Below are 14026 nucleotides of genomic sequence, written 5' to 3'. Positions count from 1 at the left end.
GATAGCTTCAACCGCGTGCCGCCAGATCTCGAAGCATGTCTGGTCTTCCGGGTGTTGTGGGTCGACTTTGAGGCTCCCTGCGCTCAGGACATTTTCCATGGCAGCCGTGGAAAAAAGGTCCTCTTTGTGGATTAAATTATAGTGCGCTGTTAGCCAGAATCAGACAAGGTAAAGACTGTACAATAGGCTTTAATCCACTAAGACTTCCACAGAGCCAGGCTGACTGTAGCTGCAGTAACTCTGAGTGAGACTTCGGGAGGCCGGTGCAGGCTTATAATCCCGGAGGGTGATTGACACCCGACTGGGTGGGGCTTGATCCATTTAGGCCGACTGATTGACAGCCAGCCAGGTGTTGACCTGTCCTCTTACACTCCTGAAGGTACAGAGGTTTCCCCCTGCAGTAGGCCAGTGGTGTACCAGCATAATAATAAACCCTAAAATATTGGTAAATGGGGGGCAGAGTGGGGGGGGGGTGCGTGGGGGAGAAAGTACTTTGCAGACACATCTTGATGTTAGCAAGCAGCTTGAAAACTTTGCTTTTCTGAAAGCAATCTTTTGCAGGAATTAACCTTCCATTTTATATATTATTTCTGACTGGATCTTACCTGAACAAATGCACAGTCACATTCCAGTGAGATGTGCTACCACAGGCAACCAATTAAACAGTAAAAGGAGATCATTTCTCATCTGCATGCATTCATAATAGTATACATCTGGAAATGAGGTTGGCCAAGGGCTTTCTGCTGACATTCTATTCTGTCCCACCTTTAGCAAATTACATACAAACACATTGCCAACTTAATACAGCTGTGCTCTATCAGTAATAGTCTTTTACATGTCAATCAAAATCCACATTGAAAATCTGGCCATAAATAAATTAGTGGTCAGCCTTAGTGACCATTTGTGCTAGTTTTTTTTGGATTCAGCTCTTACAACATTAAGAGTTAACTTATTTTCTCATTACTGATAGCATGTGGGTCAGTAAGGACAAGTGCCAAGTCTCTGTGTTTGAGGATTGAAATCTGTTAACGGATATTTGCCAGCATGGAAGAACAAAAGCTCTATGTCAGGAAAGAGCTTGAATGTGAGAAATTAACAGTAATTATTGCACACTACACATAGCTTAATAAAATACATGGATAGAACCAGAAAAAAAAGTAATCCCAATGTTGCTACAGAGTGACTGGGCTGTGATGGAGCTAAAGCAGGTAAAATGTAAAGAGAGCATAATCTAATTAAATGGTATAGCAGACATGAACAGTTAAGGAGCCAACTTATTTTTGTATTCTTTGTTCAAAACTGGCAGTTGAAATAACTTAACTTTTAAGAAAACAAAGCAAGTGGCATGTTGTTTCTAAATTTGTCAGAGTGGCAGGAAGTAAGTGATGTATCAGAAGTAATGAGTCAGGAGTGATGATTAGGAGGATGGTCGCAGCAGGTTCTTCAATATTCAGTGCAAAGTACTGGGTTTTCGTGAGTTATGTCAAAATTTAAGATTCATAAGTTTCCCAATAATATAACAATGCTATGAGGTTGATGGAAGCAAATGAAAATGAGGATTTCAGAGAGGTATTGTTAGACGAGGTGCTGTTTTAGGGATGCAATAGCTGCATTAATTTTTTTTTCACACTATGAACCATATTGACCAAAATACACACAAACATTTCCCTCTTGAATATACACAGTGTCATTTTCTCCCCTTTCCCCCCCTCCCTTCCCTCCTTCCTTCACCCCCCTCCCCACTCACTCAACATTCAACATATATGATACCTTAAACCCATTAAACAATGTCATCACACAATGAAAATAAACAAGAAATTTGTGTCATCTACTTTTACACACTGGGTCAGTTCATTTCGTCTTCTCATTCTGTCATTTTACGTGGTGGAGGTCCGTGGTAGGACTTCTCTGTTGTGTTCCATGTACGGTTCCCAAATTTGTTCGAATACTGTGATGTTATTTCTTAAATTATATGTTATTTTTTCAAATGGAATACATTTATTCATTTCTATGTACCATTGCTGTATTCTCAGGCTATCTTCTAATTTCCAGGTTGACATAATACATTTTTTTGCTACAGCTAAGGCTATCATAATAAATCTTTTTTGTGCTCCATCCAAATTGAGTCCAAGATCTTTAATTCTTATATTACTTAGAAGAAAGATCTCTGGATTTTTTGGAATGTTGCTTTTTGTGATTTTATTTAATACCTGGTTTAGATCTTTCCAAAACTTTTCCACTTTCTCACATGCCCAAATTGCATGTACTGTTGTTCCCGTTTCCTTCTTACAGCGAAAACATCTATCTGATACTGTTGGGTCCCATTTATTTAACTTTTGGGGCGTGGTGTATAGCCTGTGTAACCAATTATATTGTATCATGCGTAACCTCATGTTTATTGTATTTCTCATAGTTCTGGAGCATAGCTTTTCCCATGTTTCATTCGTCATGTTTAGATCTTGTTCCCATTTTTATTTGGGTTTACAGCTTTTTTCCTTGTTCTCTTTCTCTTGCAGCTTGATGTACATGTTTGTTATAAATCTTTTAATCATCATTGTGTCTGTAATCACATATTCAAAATTGCTTCCTTCTGGTAACCTCAGCCTGCTTCCCAATTTGCCCTTCAAGTAGGTTTTCAGTTGGTGGTATGCAAACATTGTACCGTGAGTTATACCATATTTGAATTTCATTTGTTCAAAAGATAATAATTTATTTCCCGAAAAACAATTTTCTATTCTTTTGATGCAATAGCTGCATGATGGTGAGATGGTTATTCTGCTCGGGAAACAGAGATATTATTGGAGTAAATGTCCACAGATCTTTCATGAGAAATACTACTTCATTTAAGACAAAGGCCATTTACTGGAGAAATCTATGGGGAGAAAGAATGAACTGAGTGCTTCATGCTGATGACCATTCAAATTTACCAGCAGGAACTGAATGGGAACCACTGCTCCCCTCACTACAGCCACACAACTTCCACCACATCGATTCCCACTTTGACCCCTGCTTGGTTCTTTACCATCCCCTCTGTCCTTTGTCTCTCTAAGATGGAGCGCTTGGTCCTCAATAGAGGCCTTCCCTTCGTCCCCCTCTGCAAACACCTTAGTGAGTTCCATGCAATCCATGATACCGAACTCTGTCACCTCTGTCTTCAGGCCTACTTCCATGACTATGACTCTTCATTCACCTTCCCACCACCCCCCCCACCCCACCAAAGACCCCTTTTCCTACTTTAAGCCTCCTTCTTCCTCTTGGACATCACATCCCAGCCAGCTGCCCATTTTGGATTTATTTATTTGCAATTGCCTCCGAGACACCAACCGTCTCAGCTTAACCACTCCCCTCTCATATTCTAATCTTACTTCCTCCAAATGCTCTGCCCACCACTCTCTCCGCAACAACCCTAACTTCACCATCAAACCCACAGACAAATGCGGGTTATGGTCTGGTGCAACATCCTCTCCCATGCCAAGGCCAGATGAACAGCTCTCAGATGCCTCCTCCTACCTACCCTTCCCACAGGATCTCACCACAGCACATCAAGCCACCATCTCCAACATCTTTGCTTCTCGTTACCTCCCTCCCATGGCCTCCAACCTCATTGTTTCCTATCCCTGTTCTGCCCGGTTCTACCTTTTACCCAAGATACAAAAACCCAGTCATCTGGGAAGATCCATTGTTTCTGCTTGCTCTTGCCCCACCAAAATAGTTTTGTTTTACCTTGACTCTATCTTTTTCCTGATCCAATCCTTCCCCTCTTGCATCCGTGATACCTCACATGCCCTCCATCTTTTCAATGACTTCAAATTCCCTGAATTGGGTCGCCTCATTTTTACTATGGATGTCCAATCCCTTTACACCTCCATCCCCCATACAGAAGGTCTCAAAGCAATTCATTTCTTTCTGGACAAGTGACCTGAATAGTCACCCTCCACCACCACCCTCCTCTGCCTGGCAGAACTTATCCTCATTCTGAATAACTTCTCCTTTGAGACTCATTTCACTTCCTTCAAATCAAAGGAGTAGCCATGGGTATTTGCATAGATCCCAGTTAAGGCTGCCTGTTCATGCTGCAAAGTAGAGGAGCAAGGCCTCTCAACTCTTTCTCCTCCTTACTGGCAACTATACTGGAGCTATTTCATGCACCCATGAGCTCATCAACTTCATTCATGTCACTTCCAACTTCCACCCTGATCTCAAACTTACCTGATCCAACAACACTCTCCCCTTTCTGGATCTCTCTGTCTCCATCTTGGAATAAAGCTTTCCATCGACAGATTTTACAAACCCACCAACTCCCACAACTATCGCGACTACACTTCCTCACATCCTGTCCCCTGCAAAGATTTTATTCCATTCTCACAATTTCTCCACAGCATCTGTTCCCAAGATGAGGTCTTCCAGTCCAGATCATCTGAAGTGTCTGCCTTCTTCCACAAACATGGCTTCCCCATCACCACTATCAATTTAGTCCTCACCCGCATCTGCTCCATTTCCTGCTCATCTTCCCTGGCCCCCTCTGCCCCCAGATGCAACAAATGCAGGATTCCTCTGGACCCCACCTATTGTCCAACCAGCCTCTGAATCCAACACATTATCCTCTGTAATTTCCACCACTTACAACAGTCTCATAATCCCCTCTCCTTTCCTCTCTGCCTTCTGTAAGAACTACTCTTTCCATGTCTCTCTTGGCACTCATCCTTTCCCACCAATCGCTCCCCTTGTCCCCTCCCGGGAACCTTTCCCTGTGGTTGCAGGAAGTGCAATACTTTTGCCCACACCTCCTCCCTCACCACAGTCTGGGGCTCCAAACAGACATTTCAAGTGAAGCAACACTTTTATCCACAGGATTGATTTACTGCATCTGGTGCTCCCTTTGTGGCCTTCTCCTCATCGGAGAGACTGGGCGCAGACTGTGAGATCACTTCGCTGAGCACCTTTTCTCTGTCCACATCAGTAGCAGGGATCTCCCAGTGTCCAACCATTTCAATTCTGCGTCCCACTCCCATACTTGAATGTCTGTCTATGGCCTCATGTACTAATCCACCATGACCATTCCTGAATTGGAGGAACAACACTATTTTCTGTCTTGGCATTCTCTAGCTGGATAGCATTATCATTGACTTCTCTGGTTTCTGGTAACCTGCTCTCCTTTTTCCCTCCCTTCCCTTCCCACTTTCCCTCAGCTCTTCACCCCCTTCCCTTTTGATTCACTAAGGCATCCCTTCCCCTCCCCCCAATCCCCTACTTGCTGCTGTGCTATCCCTCCCTTCTTCACTTGTTACCTCTTACCTTTGGGCCTGTGCTCCTTCCCCCTTGTCTCTCTCCTTACCTTTTTGTTCTGATGCCTGCCAACATTTTTCGATACCTTGATAGAGGGCTCAAGCTTGAAATGTTGGCTATGTACCTCTTTATCTTTGCTATATAAAGGATATTGTTCGACTTGCTGAGTTTCTCCAGCAATGTGTTTTAACTTTTATCATTTCCATTCTTACTTAAACAGGCCAAGGGAGCAAAGTAAGGTTCATATTCATTGCTGGAACACTGCCTATAGTCCTGGTCAGCAAATTACAAGGAGGATAGGATAAGATTAGAAAGGACTTCAAAGAAATATATGAGGATGTTGCCAGATTGGAAAAATTCAGACATAATGATTGGCTACGCTGGAGTTTGTTTTTGGAATAGAAGTAACTGAGTGTAGAGCTAACAATTATGTGTCAGGAAGACCTATTTCCCCTAACAGAGGTCACTTTTGGGAACATTCAGGTGTTTTTAAGGTGATTAGTAGGGTTAAAGCAAAGTTAAAGAAAGTGTTTTCACCCATGGACTGATTGGGGTATGGAATGCACAATTTTTAAGAGTGATGGAAAAAGCCACCCACTTGGATGCATCTTTGATGCAGCAGAATTCCTTGGGTTACAAACAGAGAGGTGGGAAGTGGGATTAATATGAATGGATTATTTTGGGTCAGCATGGACCCAATGAGGCATATCACCTTTTTCATAATTTTGAATGTTGAATACAGTATTTTGAATGTTGATTATTTTAAAAGTTTTGTATATTCTGCATGCAAACCTCTACAAAACTAGCAAATGCTGACAAAAAGAGAACACTTCTCTGCAATGACACTGAATTCTTCTGCATTAAAATAGGATACTTCGCTATGGCATAAAAAGCAGCACGTAATGACAAATGATCCATTTGAATCCAAAGATTCATATCTTTTTGGCTTGAAAATATTATAATATTAATATATTTGTATTAAATTACCCTTTTCTATTTCTAATTGTGAACATAAATATTTCATGTAAACACATTCAGAGCTAACAATAACATTACCTTTGGGAAGCATTTTTTCAACCAAGTGAAAGTTTTTCCAAATCTGATTTGCAGTCACAATTCCAGTCCCCCAAGGGTTCCAGATAAAGGACTGTGTACCTGTAGTATCGTGGGCTGTGTCCACTACATTTTGGAGGGTTTTATGCTCAGCCATACCAGGCTGTGATGCAGTCAGTCAGCACACTTGCCACCACACGTCTATAGAAATTTGCCAGGGTTTCTGATGTCATACCAAACCTCTCGAAACTCCTGAGGAAGTAGAGGTACTGACGTGCTTTCTTCACTATGCCATTGGTGTGCTGGGTCCAGGAAAGATCCTCTGAGATAGTGACTCCCAAGAACTTAAATGTGCTCACCCTCTCCACCTCTGATTTCCCCCAATGATCACTGGATTATTCAGTGGCTTTTCCTTCCTGAAGTCAACAATTAGCTCCTTGGTTTTGGTGACAGTGAGTATAAGATTGTATTTGGTGCACCATTCAGCCAAGTTTTCAATCTCCCTCCTGTATGCAGACACATCTCCATTTTTTAATACCACCCACTATTGTGGTTTTGTCAGCAAATTTGTGGATGATGTTATTGTTACACCGAGCTATATAGTTCTACGTGTAGAGAAAAGCAGGGGGCTAAAAACACAGCCCTGTGGTGTTCCGGTACTGATGGAGATTGTGGAGGAAAAGTTCTTATCAATCTTTACTGATTGTGGTCTGGAGGTGAGGAAATCCATGATCCAGTTACGCAGTGGGATGTTAACTCCCAGGTCTTGGAGTTTGCTGATCAACTTTGAGGGGATGATGATGTTAAATGCGAAACTGTAGTCAATAAAGAGCATCCTGATGTATGCATCTTTCTTCCCAGGTGTTCCAGGGATATGTGTAGAGTCAGTGAGATGGCACCTGTCGTAGACCTGTTGCTGCCATAGGCAAATTGGAATCTATCTATGTCACTGCTCTGACAGGAGCTGATCTGCTTCATCACCAGCCTTTCAAAACTCTTCATCACTCTTCATGTAAGTTGCCATAGGCAAATTGGAATCTATCTATGTCACTGCTCTGACAGGAGCTGATCTGCTTCATCACCAGCCTTTCAAAACTCTTCATCACTCTTCATGTAAGTGCTACTGGTTGATAGTCATTAAGGTAGGTTACTGCACTCTTCTTGGGCACCAGTATGATTGATGCCTGTTTGAAACAGGTAGGTACCAAGCCCTGCTGGAGTGAAATATTGAAGATATTCGTGAATATCTTGGTAAGTTGACTTTTAGTACTCGGCCAGGAACTCCATCTGGGCCATTGAGTTGATAGAAAATCTTGTATTATAAATCAATGTTGCATTGCATTGTGCCAGTATTTTTGCTTTGGTGCAAAACTCAGTAGAAGTATACATCCTGTAGTATCTTCCTAGTCAGCAGAGGATGAGGTTGTCAGGGAAAGGGGGGCAAGGGTAAATGTCAACTTGGAGCAACAGGTAACAGGAAATGGTACCATGCTGATGCGCTGCATTCCAATCCATCTACTATTTTATAGCATGGTTTACATAGCAATGAGAATGTTACATGTTTATGTACTGATGTTGCACTATTTGTACACAAATAGATGAATATAAGGGATCCTATAAAATGGACCAAATTTGATGTCAGTACTTGAACTGTTTCCTTTAGGTTCTGTTGCAATTTTTATTAAGCTAGAAATTGATATATAAGTGATCTCTCCTGTGAACATTTTGGCTCCAAAGTTGTTTGGCACATGATTACACCAGCTAGGTTAAGATGGTGGTTGGAGGTGCTGCTTACTTGTCCCTTTCAGGTACCTCTGCCACTTGACCTATGTGACTGGAAACCCTACCATAATGAGTGTATTCTCCTCCCAACTAACCAATCAAGACCAAATGCTTTTCAGCCCCTGTATAAATGGAGTCAATTTATTTTGTTTATGAAAAAAGTTATTCCATTTCTACTGAGTTCATATTCCTCACATCGTTTAATTCCTTTGGTTTGGGCACTGTGATCTGTCTGTACATTCAAAGCAATTGATGATGTGACTTCCAGAGATTTGCCTAGTTCCTATTGAATGAGTGGATTTAAAAGTGTGATTTTTAGTGTGCCCCTCAGAAGGGAAGTTGGACATTCCAAGCTACAGTGGAAAGTCAACACAACCAATTAGATATATTTGAATCCCAACAGAAGGAATTGAACACCCTTGTCTTCAAAGCAACAGATGAAAGCTGTCTTTGGCCTTCAGATGTTTCTGCAACAACACTGATGCTTCCAACACCAGTAAACAGACATCAAAATCTTAGGGCGAAAATACCCATGTTTGGAAAGAGACAAAAATTGAAGTAACTTGCCTGAAGAAGCTTAAGACATTCTCTGACACAAATATTCCATCCATAATCACTTTTTCAGTTATTTGCATCACTGCATGTGAATGTTGCGAAGTCAAATTTCCCCAAAGCAGTACACATCAAAGAAACAGGTCAAAGTTCTTATTTCAAGAGAGCGGAAAAAAAAAACCCCAGTCTTCTGACTGATGATATCTTGTGGAATCAATGCAGTTACGTTGAGGAAAAACAATTCCAATGGATTTTAAGATCAAGTCCACAGGATATTTCCATTTCTAAGAACAATTTAGTAACTTCTCATTGGTACCTACAAATGGATGAACTGGAAATCAGTTTTGAACCAAATCTTGAACCTCCCCTTTATACACCTTATTTGGATAATTTCCTGAAACTTTGGGATTGTCACTGGTTAGGTACCCGCAATACTCTGTCTGGAATTCTGGGTACCAGTAGCTGAGAGTTTCAATGAACATAGAATAGTATAATACAGGAGCAAACCCTAAGGCTCAAGATATCTGTGCCGACCATGATGCCAAATTAAATGAATCCCATCACCCTGCACGTGATCCACTTCTTCCATTCTCTTCATGCTCATCTGCCCATCTAAATGCATCTTGCATGTCACTATCAGATCTGCTTCTGCATCCCTGCTAGCCCCTTTTAGGCTCCTATCTCTCTCTGTGCAGAAAACAATGCCCCGCACATCTTCTTTAAACTTTTCCCCTCTCACCTTAAAAACTATGACCTCTTTCCACCCTAAGAAAAAATACCCTTTTCATGCCTCTGATGATATGGGTTCCCCTCAGCCTCTTATGTCCCAGAGAAAACAATCCATGTTTGTCTCACTTCTCCTTGTATTCTCCAGTCCAGGCAACTTCCTGGAGACAAATTTCTGTACCCTTTTCAAAGCTTCCATATCCTTCCTGTAATGGGACAACCAGAACTACATACAATGGTCAAAGTGTGGCCAAACTAAAATACAGCAGCAATTTGACCTTCTTTACCATCCCATTTACCTGTGTTGCCACTTTCAGGGAGCATTGTACTTGCATTCCAAATTTACTGCTGTGAATGGTCCTGCCATTTACAATATAGTTTCCCCTTCTTTTTTGAACCAGCCAATGTGCAACATCTCACTCTTGTCTGCAGTAAATTCCATCTACATCCTGCTGCATCAATTGTTTAGGGACATACAGCAAAGTAAGAGGTCCTTCCTCTCGTGCTCATGCTGGCCAAATACACCAAACATACCAATTAACCTTTTAACCATGTACGTTTTTGGAAGGTGGGAGCAAATCAGAGCACCTGGTGGAAACCCATGTGGACACAGGGAGGACATACAATTTCCTTACAGATAGTGCTGGATTCAAATCCGGATCACTGCACCGTAATAGCTTTGCACTAACCGTGGCGCTAACAAGCTTCACTAATCAGTCCACTTACATTTTCATTCAAATTACTTATTGTATTCAGATTAGCAGAGCAGACAGGCAGATGAGCATGAAGAGAATGGAATATGCCCTGATCATAGTGGAACACCAGTGGTCACAGATCTTCAGAGAAACATTCTTCCACCACTACCCCGTGTTTTCCATGGCCAGGCCAAATTTGAATCCAGTTTCCCCTTAATGAACCGACAGCAAAGCTGTTACATGTTCCCAGTATTCCTATTAAGAATCCAGGTTTGAAATGATAATTTCGTCCCTAATAAATCCAATAAGGATTTCATAAGAAACTTTTTTAAAATCTGAGAATGATTAGAAAATGAGACTGGCTTCTGCATTGAGTACTTCAAATGGAATGCACGTAAAAGGCAATGTAAGTGAGTATAGAAGAGAGAATGGCTTAACGATCCTCATAAAGGGAGGAAAAACCAGGTAGAGAGACTCAGATTGGCAATTCCAGAGTTTAGGATCTTGGCAGCATGTCTGGCAATGGTGGAGTGATTAAAAAGATAAATAGGTTGGGAGGAGTCTTGTTTGGAGCATATAAGCATCCACCATTTGGGCCAAATGGCCAAGTTCAATGCAGTAAATTCTATGTAATTCTTTTTCTAATTACACTAATCAGTGCAAGAAATTTATAATTGAAAGTACCCCAAACGTTCATATAAAATTAGCCTGTCTGGCAAGTTAATGAGGATGTTTGTAATTTAAAGTAACCAGCCTATTGATTTTGTTAAACCACCAGACAAAATAATTTCCTTGAGCTATACTCAATCTTTTGAAGTATATTGAATGCTACAAGGGTTCCACCTGGGTAGAGATGATACAGTGACATGTCATGCTGCTGGACAATGCAATAGCATCCAAAGAAATAGCTTTGTAAGTGACCAAATGAGTGATAAATGCAGTTACTTTGACAGAATCAAATTCATTTGCACAGAGGTGAGCACTGGGATATTAGATTATCAACTCAGATTGTACAAGATAGGTAGAACATACTTTAAATTTTTTTGAAAAAAAAAATCACAGGTAAAGGAAAAGTGATGGATACAGTTTGTATGGATTTGAACAATCATTTGATAATGTAATGTTACTGAAATTAGTGGCACATTAAATTAAGTAATGAGGTAGTTAAAATTGGGAAAATGTACAAAGGGATGCAGTGAAATTAATAGAGATACAGTTAATAGAAAGCATCTCCATCCTAGAAACAGTAACATGGGGAACTTCACTGGTGTCTATTTGATGTTGGTTTCATTTTTATTTGATATCTGAATAAATGTTTGGAATCTCAAAATTAAATGATACAGAACTTGCCGAAGACATTAAATTAAGGTGCGCAGCAATGAGTGATTATTACTTATTGGAAAAAAAAAGTCAGGAAGAGAATGGTTCCTTTTCTAACTGGTACTAAATACATTTCTGCTTCCTCTCTGCTATTGTGTCCAGCAATGCCTCAATTTTGAAATTCTTGTATTCAAAGCTCTTGTATTCCACATCTACCTTCCTCCAAAATCTTCAGACCTTCAATCCTCAGAATTCTTTATGATCCTTTGAGAATGACCCTTTGTATATCTCTGACTTTTGTATCTCCAAAACAATGAACATTTTATTTGGAAATAGATGCCTTGGGACATGTTACTAAGCTGAAGGTGCTTTTTAAATGCCATCTATTACTAATATTGTTTAAAATATCAAATGGAGCGGGACAATAAAAAAACCCTGGAGTGCAGATGCACCAGTCATTAAAAAAAAATGCATGACTTTGTAGTTAAGATCATAAAAAGGCAATAGAAATGCTCTGAATTGATTCTGGAAGGCAAAAGTAATATTTCAGATTTGATTAGTTTTCCACAAAAAGGTTCTGGAAAGGAGTTAAAGTTAAATTCTGGTTCTTTAGATTACGGAAGTGATGGCAGTTGAATGCAAGGAATTTGGTAAAAGGTTATTAAAGACAGATTAAATTAATGACATTTTCAGACAAAAAAAAAAATAAAATGTAATCCTGTCTCAGCAATTACAACTATCTCATTCACATTGTCCTGGTCCCATCTTCTTAACAAGGATGGTTTAGCATTGACTCCTTCCCTCTACATATAAATTGAGTGAGATAAAAGGAGAGGCAAAAGGATTATTTGGCAATCAGATTTTTTTTAGAGTTACAGCATGGAAACAGGTCCTTCTGGCCCACAAGCCTGTGCCACCAAAATACACCAATTAATCTATGAATCCCATAAGTTTTTGGAGGGTGGGAGGAAACCCTCGCAGACACAGGAAGAATGTACAGTCAGTGCTAGATTCGAACCCATGTCACTGGTGATGTAATAGCACCGTACTAACTGCTACACTGTGTTAATTGATGTAAATAAAGCAGTATAATGACATATCACTGGTCTCATCTTGCCAATTGTTTTATAGTATGTATTTGAAAATATGGTAAAGGTGCTCATGAGGACAAGGTATGAAATTATGAATATCCAGTCTAGAACATAGAAAAGTACAGACGTTACAGCCCTGTGATGCCCTCATGTGATTAGATATTCTATATGGATGAATGAACATGAGATGCCACTTAGCTCATGAGAGTGACCAACACTCCAGTAAAAGAGAAAATAACTGAGGCAATATCCATGTCAGAAATGGTACATAAAGTTGACTATTTACTAATATCAAACTATTGCAACATTTACCCCTTTTGAGGAAGGAAAAAGCCTATTCTATCCATTGAAAGACGTGCTGCTCAATTACACGCAATTAACCTACCAACCTCATACATTTTGGAGGAAGGAAGGAAAATGGGAAAACCCATGTGGTCACAGGGAGAATGTACAGATACTTTACATACAGGGCTGAATTTGATCCCAGGTCACTGGCACTGTGATAGCATTGAGTTTACCGCTGCACTAACCATGCCTTGCCAAGGATTATGAATTTTCTTTTGTAGTTGATTCAAATGGAGAATAACCACATAATATCAGAGTTGGTATAAAAAGGATTATCCATAGATAATAAGGTTCCATAAATAATATAAACCCATAATGAATGTTAGTACCTTGCATCAGATTTGTCTGACTGCATGTCCTCTGAGCATAACTCATCAGATCAATGCCATATTACCCACTTCCTATTACATGGTTTATGTCCAATCACTTCCACTGCATTATGCTTCCCTGCTCTGATCTGTTGTGGGATATGGAAATCTACAGCTTTACAAAGATCAAAATTGTTATTCATCTTGGCATGCTAGTTCAATTTTCCAATCCATTATATTCCCTCTCATTTTATTAATCAGAGTTTCAGCATGTACCTATAAATTCAAACAAGCTACTTCTTTCAATCCAGGGAAAGCAATTTGCTGCAGACAGTGATTTTTCTGATTAAGGGCAAACAGTTAATAGCCTTTGGCTATAGATATTCCAATAAAGTTCACTGCCGATATACAGCACTTCATCGCATTCCAATTCCTTTATTAACCTTATTCATGAGAGAAGTAACATGCGCCCAATAGTATGAGAATTCTGCAGCATTCTAAGGTGCTTTAGCCAATTTAAACATTACTTAATATAATTATTTTGTAGTGATATCACTTCTCTTTCTGCAAAACTGTGCTGAGCAAGTCTATAATACAACATAATACAAGTCCCATTCAGTTAGGAACTTTCTCGTGATAGGAAAGATGGCATAGGTTGAAATCTGGAGCAAAAAACAAACTGCTGGAAGAACCCAGTGGACCAGGCCCCATCCATGGAGGCAAAGGGATGGTTAACATTGCAGGTTGAGAGACTGCATCAGGACATTCACGTTGAGCCTCTGCATCAGCTGGCTGGATCCTGATGTAATGTGTGGCAACCAAAGTAGCCATTGACATTTGATAGTACACATGCTCAACTGACAAATAA

This window comes from Narcine bancroftii, chromosome 6 (genome assembly GCF_036971445.1).
Source record: "Narcine bancroftii isolate sNarBan1 chromosome 6, sNarBan1.hap1, whole genome shotgun sequence".
Lineage (NCBI taxonomy): Eukaryota > Metazoa > Chordata > Chondrichthyes > Torpediniformes > Narcinidae > Narcine > Narcine bancroftii.
Note: the sequence above shows the minus strand (reverse complement) of the source record.